The sequence below is a fragment of the Anas acuta genome, chromosome 13 (genome assembly GCF_963932015.1).
Source record: "Anas acuta chromosome 13, bAnaAcu1.1, whole genome shotgun sequence".
In the NCBI taxonomy this organism is placed as follows: Eukaryota; Metazoa; Chordata; class Aves; order Anseriformes; family Anatidae; genus Anas; species Anas acuta.
Genome location: NC_088991.1, coordinates 894,151 through 906,704, shown reverse-complemented (window position 1 = coordinate 906,704; position 12,554 = coordinate 894,151). Strand labels below are relative to the sequence as shown.

General features: G+C 36.6%; 1 protein-coding gene across 1 annotated transcript in view; it reads right to left on the bottom strand.

Moving 5' to 3' along the window:
• The window catches only part of TENM1 (teneurin transmembrane protein 1), a 918,746-nt gene that overhangs the window by 632,737 nt on the left and 273,455 nt on the right, over positions 1-12,554 (bottom strand). The window lies entirely within an intron of this gene.

Sequence of the window (12,554 nt, the reverse complement as noted above, 5' to 3'; positions counted from 1 at the left end):
GATTTTTTGTACTGATCAGAACTGGAATTTAGTGCTTTAAATCACTGTTCAAGAAAAAGGTGTCTGCACAAGAACTACTTGCACAATTTCCAGCTATTAGCCAACTTCCAACTCTTTAGGATTATTTCCTACTCTATTTGATTACAGCTTGCACCATTTGTTCTGGCTAAAGACAAGGTTTTGCCTGGTTGCAATGCAAATTGTCAAAGAAGGTAAGGACGTTTACAGCTGCTTTCATGGTCCATGTGTTAAGCCATGCAGATTGCAGTCTGGACGTTTGGATATGAAATCACTGCTCTGTATGCCAAAAAGAAACCAACCTCATTCGGTGCAAGTGAGCATAGACTGCAACCTCAAAATGACACAGGAGGGAAGGTTCACCAGCATGCTGAATAGCTACTGCAAGTTACACCCCGAACATTCAGCTGGCAGACAATAATATATAGAATCAGCTGCACTAAGTAAAATGAACACATATACCTAGTGGCGAAACTGCCTGCTTTTTCAAACTAGGTATCCTGCATTTCTGAGCAGTACCTGATGAGACAATGAAACACTGGAAAGTGCAAGTTACATCGTGCATTGGTTTGAAATTTGCTGGTGTAGCAGAGAAAATGCAAGAGTTAATTTTTTTTTTTTTGAAATGTGGTCAACGATGAAAACAAAGAATTTAGTTGAGTGGAGAAGTAAACATCACTGAACAAGTTAAAGACAGAAAAAACTACTTTTCCAAGTTCTCTTCTAAATTGTCCAAAGTAGAAGATTGTATTGCTTAATTTCTGTATCAATCACACTTATAATTATTTATGACACTTTCAGCCCATTCATATTAGAAAGATATTCTTGTAAATTAATATTAGAGGGCAAAAAGAAAATCTGAATTGGAAGAGCCAAAATATATCCTCAGCTAGACTGATGGCAAGCAACATATTCTCTGGAATATGCAGTATATACTACAGAAAGTCATAGTGCCTCTCTTCATTCAGTATAATACAGAATCATTACTCTGGTAGTAAACTATCAAAATAAAGCCACCATAGTTAGTCGATCACTAAAGTTATCTTAGTATTTTTTTTACATAGTATTTACATAGTATTGTAAATCTTTAGGAACAGAATGACCACACACAACTAGACCATCTGTCTTAAATGCTACAAGAACTGTTCAGAAGAGGAAGAAGAAAAAAAACGAAGCACGTGAAGCTTGTTCTTTTACAGGCTTTTGTTTCATTTTTGATCGAAAATGAGCATTTGGGCACCTCTTGACTGAATAACAACCAAATCATAATGATCATAAATCAAAGAGAGGAACTACTTTGAAGGAAACTGCCTCATGGTAAGATTCTATATTTGAAAAATAACAATCTGTACTCTCCTTCATATAACCAGAGCCATTTTCATTGAGTTTCACTAGACTAAAACTTGACTTTAAATGGATCGAAACAAAACCCGTAACATTAAATTGTGTTTTGGAATACAGAAACATACTAAAGAAAATCCATGAGTAATCAGAAAGCCAAAGGGATAATATTAATAAGAAAACTGTGAAAAATCCTGTAATTTATCTCATAGCAATTGAATGCATTCTTAATCAGTGACTTTTGTTACAAGGACAAAGGAAAATGAGATCATCTTTCCAAAGAAGATCTCTATTCAGACTGCAGACAACTCAGTTCTTAAAGGCTGTATGATTTCAGTAGTCTCTACGAAAGCACATCGTACAATCTGTTATGCATCACAATCCTGGCAAATATAGAATATTTATGTCTACATTGTGGAAAATTAGGCCAGAAAGATATCAGAGAAGATTGTTAAATACATAGATATACTTTAAAATACCCGTATGGCTAGCTTAGACTAAAATTTGTTCTTTAGGCTGCTCACTATTCCCTGTAAATAGTGCCCTTACGAGATGAAAGGAGCTCATTTCTGCGGTCAATTTTAGAGGTTTGTTGTCTTGTCTTACACAATGGATCAGAAATTCTTCCCATATTCTGTTTCTGCTCCCCCAGTATACAGCTAAGAACTTAGAAACGGTTGGAGGGATATGAAAATTGTCCACAGTAAATATAGAAGTCAGTGCAAATTCAGCTGCTTATGCCAACACTTAATGTGTTCCACAGTCTTGGGCAATACAATCCCTGGGTGAGGCACCAAAAAAACCTGGCTAGAAGATCAGTTCCCTGTGAACTACTTTTCATTAATTCATCTGCTACCATATTGCAGTTACACATTAAAACCACTGTATTTGTTTTAGAAAGGAGAAAACAAAAGACAAAATGGATATGAAAACTCACTTTTTTTATTGTTTTCCCCTTCTCATATACTTTATTAGCATTCCTCCTTCAAGCGACCAGGGTGTAATTTAATATGAATGGAGCAGTACTTGGTTCAAAACTGAAATTCTGTTGCAAAGTAATTAGAGCCCAAACGCACTCAAACAGTTTCCAGGCTAACAGCTAGATAAAATGCTTGGTAGCAATTTGGACTCTGATTGAACTATTTTCTCACTTAAAAAACAAAATAGGAAACATATTAGCAGAGGACTAGAGAGGAAGAGACCAAGTAATTCACTGTGATATAGATCTTATGGTAACTGAAACTTGTAATTTTATATGAAATGGAAGAGTTAGGACAGCATAACTGTCAGGCTCTGTAACACAGGTGGGTTTGCTTCTTCAAGATTTCTCTCAATTTTTTTTTTTTTTTTTTTTCTTTTTCCCCCCTCTTCATCAGCATATTAATGCTCTTCATCATCATTCTTTGGAAGTGTGACACATATCACATTCCCCATCCTTCTGAGCATATGGTCTGGAACTATTCAATAGCTGCAATATGATGATTCCAGGCTGCTGAGCGCAACTGATTGGCACATTAAACTGCTGGGAGACTCTTATCTGGGGCAGACAGGATTCTTTCCAGTGTAGTCCTAAGGGGCCCTCAGTAATGAAAAATAGTAATTCTAAGTCATTTCCACCTGTCTGTTGCCAGGCATTTTAAAATGTAGTTTCAATAGTTTTTCTTTCCCTATAACCCTTATTAAAGCAAATCAGGTGTAAGCCAGAAGAACTTGGAGAGCTTCACTAGAGACCCTGCAGTTATCAATTTAAGAATAGGCATTTCAAAGCTTATTTACCCTTGCTTTTAACACTGTAAGGCAGCCTAGTGTACCAAAGATGTTAATACAAAAAGGCTATCAAATTAACCAAATAAATACAATAGCAGAATGTTTTGTTTATATTTGAATATAATTTTGAATCAATTTTACTTTTAAATCAATAAAGGATAAAGAAAACAATTATTTGTTTTGCATATAAACAAGAATAAGAAAGATGAAATCTAATTGAAGATATAAAATTTATCAGATATAAATAGATTCCTTCAGCCTCTGCAGCCTGCTCTTAACTGTGATTGTAGCGGTAAGCACGCCTGCTCTTGCTAGGAATGACACTGAATTAAGCATTTCCTTCTGATCCCCATTTCATCATCCAAAGGAAAAAAATCCACTTCTGGATTCATGATTCTTTACAAAACAAGGGAAAGATTTACTGCGAATAGTGATTGCCTGAAGAATTACTATAGGAATTGGATAATGGTATTATGATCTAAGGACAGAGTTTTAGTGGCTGACATAGTGGCAATTTAAATGGTTTACATGTATTGCTTTTTAACTCAATAATACTTCACTTTCTTTCATCTACAAAACTAGAAAGATTGATTTTTTTTCCCCATCTGTGTATGTTTTATTATGTTTAGACCCTTAAACAGTGGCTACATTATTCCCTTCCAGGAAATAATGTTGAATTCCAAATAGATACAAATATGTACAGGACTACCAAATACACATTCTGCAGTAGAGCCCCAAACTAGATAAATGGAGCATCACTAAGAAGTCTTGCAAATATTCTCTATGGCTTCACAAATTTTATGCATGCAGTTTTCTTATTTATGTTTCAAACTTTGCTATCATTTCTTGCAGTGGATGCTTCACACCTCTAAATGCTAAATAATGGCTTCTCGAAGTTTATGAATTTGCTGCTCTGTCATGGCCTTGCAGCTTACACAATACAGATACAGAAAGGATTTCATTCTGTTGGATTCAGCCATTAATACTACACAAAGTGTTGGAAATTACAGTTCTTTCTTTTGAGATTGCAAAAAGATTCCAGAGAGACTTCTTCATACACAGGTCCTGTATACAAGTGTTGTTAAAATTTGCAATTATTCCCCCCTTGCAGGGATTAGCTATTACCATTTTGGTTTGAAAAACTTCATCTCAGAGGAGAAGCAATCACTTCATTTTAAGGCTGCTACAAATAAATCTCAAGCAAACCTGCTGTTTTCACATAAGGTTTAATGTTTAAATGCAATGCTTGTCTTTATGACTCACATAAGAAATGCGTTAACAGTTGCATTCTTCACAGACCAACATTTTTTTGACATAGTTTCCCATGCTGATGTTTTAGAAGTCCTATTTTCTCCAGCAGCACTGTACAGTGAGGTTCCTGCAATGTGATTTGCATTCATATTGGTAAAACTGAATTCTATTCAGTGGTGATATATTAAAGCAGTTGGATGCATTAATGTTTGTACAGCTCTCCTGCTGGATGTTTGCAAGACCCCTTCATTTCACATTTTTCTGTAAAAGATAAAAACACTTCTTTGGAGAACTTGAACAGTGGATTCTTGCAGTGTAATCTGCTGTCAGAGACAGAGCTGCAGCAACAGCCTGACAAGGGATATCTCAGATATACAGCTGAACGTAAAACTTTTTGTACCCTTTTCACATTTGTTCATGCTTCTCCTACATGCTTTTCTGTGCAATGTAAGAAGAGACAAGGAGTTATTAGCAGTGTAGAGACCAGTGTGATGATAATTTGAAGTGGACCGATGATAATTTGAATTGGACTTCCTATTTCACATAGTGGGCACAAACTGTAATTTACTGTGCTCATAGGGAAGAAACAGGAGGTAAGTCGTTGCATTAGATATACTAGGACAGAGTACTGCTGTAACTAGAAAGGTGAGCCTTATTAGCTGTCTATACATTAAAGTAGTAGTTTACTGAATTTATACCATGCTTTACATGTCTAATCAGCTATCATGTCCTAGTCTACATTTGGAGAGAGCAGTAGTACGGGTCAGAGTTTTGCAGTAGTTCATGTTCTTCTACACAAAGGCATATTTTACATCACTTGTATGATGTAGTTTTTCAAACAAAATAATAAAGATTAGAAGTGGCTACAGTAACCCCAAGCATTCAAGACTTGGAATATCTGTGGTATATACTAAATTTTTCAAGCAACATATATTGAGTGCCTTCTCTCCTAAATGCCTATTAAGGGTTGCTGAATCACATATGAAAGTGAATAGAAGACCTGTTTTATTAAAAAGTTTTGCTGACAGAGTTGTAAAATTACCATTATTGATCTTAATATGTTTAATAAAACAATGTCACTGAGAACCAGAAGCAAAACACAAAACATCTTTCTTCCCAAGTGTTGAGGAATGCACTTTCCTGAAGAAAGTTCTACATTATGAACATCCTTATTTATAATGAATCAACTTTATAACTAATTACAGAAGATACTGCAATTTGAGGAGGAGTTATCATGGTTAAATGAAAGCAGAATGTGATGAAGGAAAAAGTCCTCATCTTTATGGCTTCTTCCCACTCAAATCTCAGAGATGTGCTCCTCTTCCCACCTTGACTAGGTATCATGTTCCCTAAAAGACTTCAGAAAGTATTCTTCCTCAAGTCAAACAGTCTGTCATTAGCACAAAGTAATCTTTGCTGTAATGGTCTTTAATTGCCTTTAATTATTTTATATCTGAATTACTGTACACTGCAGGACATTTAAAGCCATAATAATAAAATACCTTATTATAGTGGCTTATTGAAGTACTACTGGGCTTTGACTTCCGGGAATCATTTTCAAGTCCAACAGTGATTGTAAATCATTCTGATCTACACCATATAAGTCAATGGGGATATTGCATAAAAAACTGAACTTGTAAACTTTAAAATATTAATTTCTGCTGGAACCAAAGGCACTAAATTCCATCCCTCATCCTACTTGGGTTAGGATAAAGCTCCAAAAGCATGGCAAACGTCAACTATGGCACAAAATCAATGCTTGCTTTTCTCCTTTTTTCTCACAAATACAGTACCTGTGACCCATAAAATCCCTGGAGCTAGCCCAGTAAGATAAGTGCTGATGCATAGTTATTAATGTTGCTTATACACATGCCATATCCAGAAATCATAAACTGAAATTCATGCTTTCAGATATGGAAATGTTTTAGGATGAGGTTATTTCTTGAAAGCCAAGAATAAAGTGGCATCCTATCCTCAGTGAGATCTGAAATAGTAGACTGGTCATTAGAAAAAATGTTTAACATATTTGCTAAAAGCAAATGAGTTTTAAAAAAATAAAGTCAACATATTAGGGGGATTATGGGGATTTTAAAAATATCCAGTATTTTCTGAGGGACTGTGAGCAAGGTGAGATGCAGAACTGTCATCATGCAGGTATGGTTTTACTATACAGTTAGCACATCATCAATATATTCTTAATATTCCTATTAGTCTGCTCTATGACTTTGTGCAGGCCTCCTTGCTGCACCAAAACATCTGCACCTGAAAAATATAGGCAGCAGGGCTCCAGCTGAACACTGGTATGAACGACCTATGGTTGCTTGGTGCCTTCACTCAGAAACATGGATTATCATCAAAGGAGACAGAATAGTGCATATTAAGCACTTTTATTATTTGTTGTGCTGCACATATAGCACCTCCTGCTCCCAAGGTCTGGGTGTTTAATGCCATGTAAATGCATACAGGAGAAATTGACAGCCCAGACCTTGGACTGCGCCTAGTCTAGCTGCAGTACAGCAGCAGAGGTGGGGAAAGAGTTGGGATTCCCACAGCTGAAGTTCATGCTCTGCTTTGATAAGCCATCATTAGGGCTTTAATTCTTTACCAGCATAAGCAATCCATCTGTACCATGGCAGCAGGACTAGGAAATAGGCAGCACTATCATGTCACAAAGCTAAAGCCAGCCCCCTTTCCCTCTCTGCCTATTGGGGGTGGGGGGGCATCTTAGGTGTTGCAAGACACGTAGCACTTTCAAAGGGCATATCATGACTACTTCTAACCTGGTGATAGTTCAAGTCATCTCCCATGAGGTAACAAATTTAAATAAAGTACAGTAAAAAATAAAGGCAGTGCTTTACAGGAACTTCACTGGAAAACAAGACAGAAATGGGAACCTCCAGACAAACTAGGGAATTTCAAGACAGACTACTAGATCAAATCAAATAATTAGCCAGTGACCTCACATCTTCAGCTGGTATTTGCGGTGACATGACATAATACAAATCACTAAAACATTTGATTCCAAGGCATTTTTATGCCATATAATGCCATATTTTATCCATTTACTAGACTTTGGCATTCCTCATCCTTGTGATCATCATCATTCTTTTCCCACCATCAGGCACCCAAGGCAGATGTCAAACAACTGCAATCCTCATTACCACAGGCTGGTTTTACCATCAAATCTCTTCTGTTCAGATGTAACACAGGCATTCTGATAATACTTTGTAATGAACTGTGTCCTCAGCAAGCCCAATTATTTTACTTTATTACATTTTATCTTTCATTAATAGTTTGTATTAAAAAATACTTATGGAGAAGCCAGGTAAACATAGACTTTGGAAAAAGAAATGTTTGTTAAATTTGTTGGCATATGCCTACCAAACCAGCACAGCTGAGACTGATAAATAAGAATTTGATTAGCATTCAGATTATAACTCCATTCCTCTTCATAATGACAGTTCAACTGAGACTGTGTTTGTCCATTTTCAGAGATGAATAACTGTGGCATTTAGTAAAGAAGTGAGGAAACCATGTTTGGTTTTTAATTTGCTTTAATGACTTTCTTGGCCATGGTTATTTGAAGAAGAGCCTAGCCAGCTGCCTTTATTTCCCCTTCTGCCAGATTATGATCTCTCTAAAAACAATACTTGAAAATGGCTTTTCAGAACAAAATTCAGAAAGTGCTACAGAGCATCTGACTAGCAAGACAAAAAAATTGTGCCAGTATCACTGAGATAAATTCAAGGTATGTAAGCAAAGTAGTTTCAGCAAAATGATTTATGGTAAAAACCTGGAGAAAATAATTTGTCCTCAATCTTCTTTATAAATAATTGGATTTATTTTTGTATGCATTATAGCACTAGGCTCTTCTGTTTCTCCCTGTCCCGAGGCAATGTAGCGTTGTTAGATATATTTTCAAGAATACATTGCATTATGCATACACAAACCACAAGTGAAGATAAGGAACTGCTTTTTACTGTAACAGGCTCTGCATACCTGTACTTGTGTACCTGTGAGGCGCACATGAACTTTACTGTTATCAGCTCTGTAACGCACATTAGAGAGAAAGTGGGCTTGTATTAAACAACTATAGTGAACTTATTTTTCTTTGGAGCACTGCAGGAAGGTGATATGCCATGATGGTTTACTTAAACTATTCTATGTTCCTCTTCATCACAATGAAGCAATCTTTCCACAGGTTCTCTCACTTTCTACAGGAGATCTAACAGTTATTCCCATATTCTTATTCAATTTAGTAAAGAAGTAGCAGGGGGGAGGTTAGCAATAATTTTATGAGTAGAGAACAGTATCACATAGTAAGGTACACAAAGTTTAATTTTGTCTTTCTGTGACCAAAGAATGACCAAGAGAACATGCAAGAAATCTTAGACCGTGTATGCTGAACAGAATGAAAATCGTCAGTTCCTAATTTCATTACTGTATTCATATGAAATGTTTGAGATTACCTACTGGTTATCACCAAAATCACTGATCAGAGGATATTTCCACACTGTTCTTCAGTCTCCTTCTCCCTTCCACAAACTTCCGTTTTTTGTTGATTTAATTGTACAAATATGGATTGTAACTCATCTATACTACATATTCAAGCAATACATACTAACATAATTCAAGCTGAATTTCTCAAATGCACCTAAAAGCTATCCCATTAATAGATATTTTACTAGTGTGTTAGATAAAAGGAAGCAAGTATTAAGTGAGCTTATACATTCAATTTAATCCTTTCTTTTGCATTGCAAGTGTCCTCAGTTTTAGGGGTGGCAAATTTATATTTGAACGGACTTTCAGCTAAATGGGAAACTGCCCAAACATCATACTACCAACAAGCTACTTGAACATGCTAAACAACAATTTGATGTTTGACAAGAAGACAATCTAAGTTCTAGAAACATTGAGGAATGTGTATGGCTTGGTAAAGTCACAAATCAGAAACTTAACTGTATCTGAGAACATTAAAGCAGCACAGATAAGAGAAGTCATAACCACACACAGGAACAGCTTGAGTCTACTGTATTTAAGGACTATGGGATGAAAAGCAAATAATGCCAAAAATCATTCTTTGGTAAACTATTTAAGGATTCACATTTTAAAATAACTCAATGGATAGTCACACCTACTAACTGAGCTATGGACATAGCCTGATAACCATGACTGATGAGTAGAAAAACCTTAGCTAAATGTACTGGCAAAATTATTCCCTGCAGCTTCCAACCCTCTCTCTGCTGCACAAATGGCTAACTTGAAGGGCTGCAGAATACAGTATGGTATTTAAATGTGTACTGAAACTGTGCAATGAGGGCTGGGCAAAGAGGTGAGGCCAAAAAGTTCATCAAGTATCTCAAGCTGGTATCTCTGTCATACAGAGTAAGTAATTGCATCATGTAAATTATTTTGTATAAATATTACACTATCCAAAGATCATACTTTGTGGCATAACACAGTGGCCATCTAACTGATTGCAATAGTACTCTTGTGCAGTCATGTAAGATCCTATTTCAGCAAAACTTCCAAGATTTAGCAAAATATTTGTTTCTTGACTATTTTTTCCTACTGAACATGCGGAATGCATCTCTGTGCTGAGTTTCAAAATGTTCCCAAATATGATAATTGCAGCAGAGAATTCCCAAATGGCACTAGATCCACATTGTATAAGAACGGGCAAACAACCTTCCTAGTCAATGAAGTATTTGTTTTACAATCATGTAAAAAGTATTCATAACAAAGTTGTTCAGATGGTTCAAAAAAGTACCCACTTTACACAATTTTAAACTTTGTAATGGAAATCAAAATATCCTACATATTAACGATACAAACCCAAGAACTACTATTTTCAGACTAAAAGCTAGGAGAGTAGCAGAGGATTCTGCTTAGATTCAATGTTGCCTGTTTTTATGCAAATTCTTGTGTTAGTAGGTGCTCCTAATGTTAGAGTACATCTGGTGTGATTGCTATTAATGGGCTAAAATGTGGACAATGTTCAGAAGCACATTCATTGTGTGGCTTCACAACTTGTACAGAGTAACATATCCGCAAGCAAGCATCCTATATGCATATTGTGCAACCTCATAGACAGGCTTCTGGACAGACTTTAAAAATTACATTTATTTAATGAAGGTGAAAGATTTATAATCAATATGTTGTGGAGATTTTGAGGGGATGGGTGATCTCAAAAGAACTTGCTTCCAGATCTTATCTTACTATTGAACTGCATATGTCCATGTGTTTTATGGCTGTGCAACATTTGACTGTATCATCCCAGAATAATTGTTGCCTGGATATTGACTGTGTTCAAGTGATTTGACCATTCCTTTTTACATGTTTTCGACATATTCACCCTTCATTAGTGTTTTCTCTTTTTTTTTTTTGCCACAGTCATGACAGGCTTGACTGTAAATTAACATTCTAAATAGTTTCCTGAATTCTCTTTCCTTCTGTGAACTACAATTAATTTTGCATGCATTTCGTTAAAGCCTTCATAATTATCTTATCTCCCCAACAGCTATACCACAGTAATAATGGCTTACAGATACTGGTAAGGATGAGGCATTTTTTTCCCCCATGAAAAGCAGAAGATATGGAATATTTGCTGCTCCCAGCAGGCTTCCTGAGTACCGTACATATCCCTTGTGTGTCTGCACATGCTCTTCTATGGCAGTGACTTTTTTACAAACTGTTGCAAATCTGTAAGTGATGAATACATGATGAGAATGTCATGGTGGTAGATAAGAGTTACAGTGAAGACATTAAAATAACAGCTGTCAACTGCTCTCTTATCCTTGCTCTCCTGACTTGAAATTTCACAACAGGAGAGAAGGGCAGGCTCTACCAGTGCAACCCAAAGCACAAGCAATGATAGCCCCTGGTGCTCTGAGGAAGCATCAGCATTCAGACCATCAGCATACAGACACGCAGCACAACGCCTACCATCCTGCTCAGAGACATGTGTCACAGGGAGCAGGCAGCATGTGCGGTAGCAGCCTGCCTCTTCTGCCATGCCTGGGTCCGGGGACTCCTGCAGCAGCCTCTTCGCTGGAGCTGAAGTTCCAGCAGCTCAGCTCAGTTGATGTGATGCTTTTACTGCAGGTGCTCTGCTTGTGTGAGAATAAAAATGTTGTTTTTGCAGAGTTACATTGTTTAAAGGTACTGAATGTGGTATTGAGATATGCTTAAAGTGATGAGAAAGCTTAGCAGGTGAGCTTGTAAAACGCAGACAACCAGACTCCTTAGAACAATTAGGTGAAAATCATGGTGTTAAGTCAAGTCAGATAACTGAAGAAACATTACCACTTCCAACAGTAAAAAAGGCAAAAGAAATGTGAAATTTAACAGGCCAGCAACTGAAGGCCATGCATTGTTTGTGAAGCATCAGATAGATTGTGAACCTGGATTACCCACTCAGTGGGGAAACAGGGGAGGGTCCTGCCATCAAAAGGTATATAAACTGTGTTTTGGAACTAGTAGGCGTGCTCTCCTGCTTGTGGGATGCCTGCCATTGCAATCACGAATAAATTACTACTTCACTGAGATCCTTGCCTGAGCCTAAGTTACTGGCTATGGAGTGTTTCTCATACTTGTAATCACACTTTGCCCATTGCCCCTATATGCTTGATGATTTTTTTTTTTTGGTGTTTTTGCCCATGCTTCAAAGAAATACTGCAGCAAGCTCTAATGAAAGACAAACAGTGTCCCTGGGACAGACTCAGAAAACATCAGTCTTTCCTAATAAAAATGTCTGCAAAGTATACTTATGTCTATAGCACTACACATTAGAAGGATGACTTCTTGAGCTTATATTTGCAATAATGCATATATCTCTATAGCTCAGCATATATTCCCAGCTGTCCTATGTTCTTGAGTTTAATATCACTTGGATTACTAATCAGATCCTCAGATGATAAAAATCCTGATAGTTGTGTTGACTTTCTAGAGCTATATTTATTCAAACCAGTCCACAAATATAGTTCCATAGATATCACTGAAAACTCATCTGTGTGCAGCAATACAAAAAATCACTAGTACATATCCTCTATTTTTACATATTTCCTCTTGCCTTGGAGACCTTGAGAAACAGAAGTTGCAGTTTCACATGTCATACTTTGAAACAGAACATCCGAGTCAGTCAAGAAAAAGCATTTTTTTGATCTGAATCTTGACAT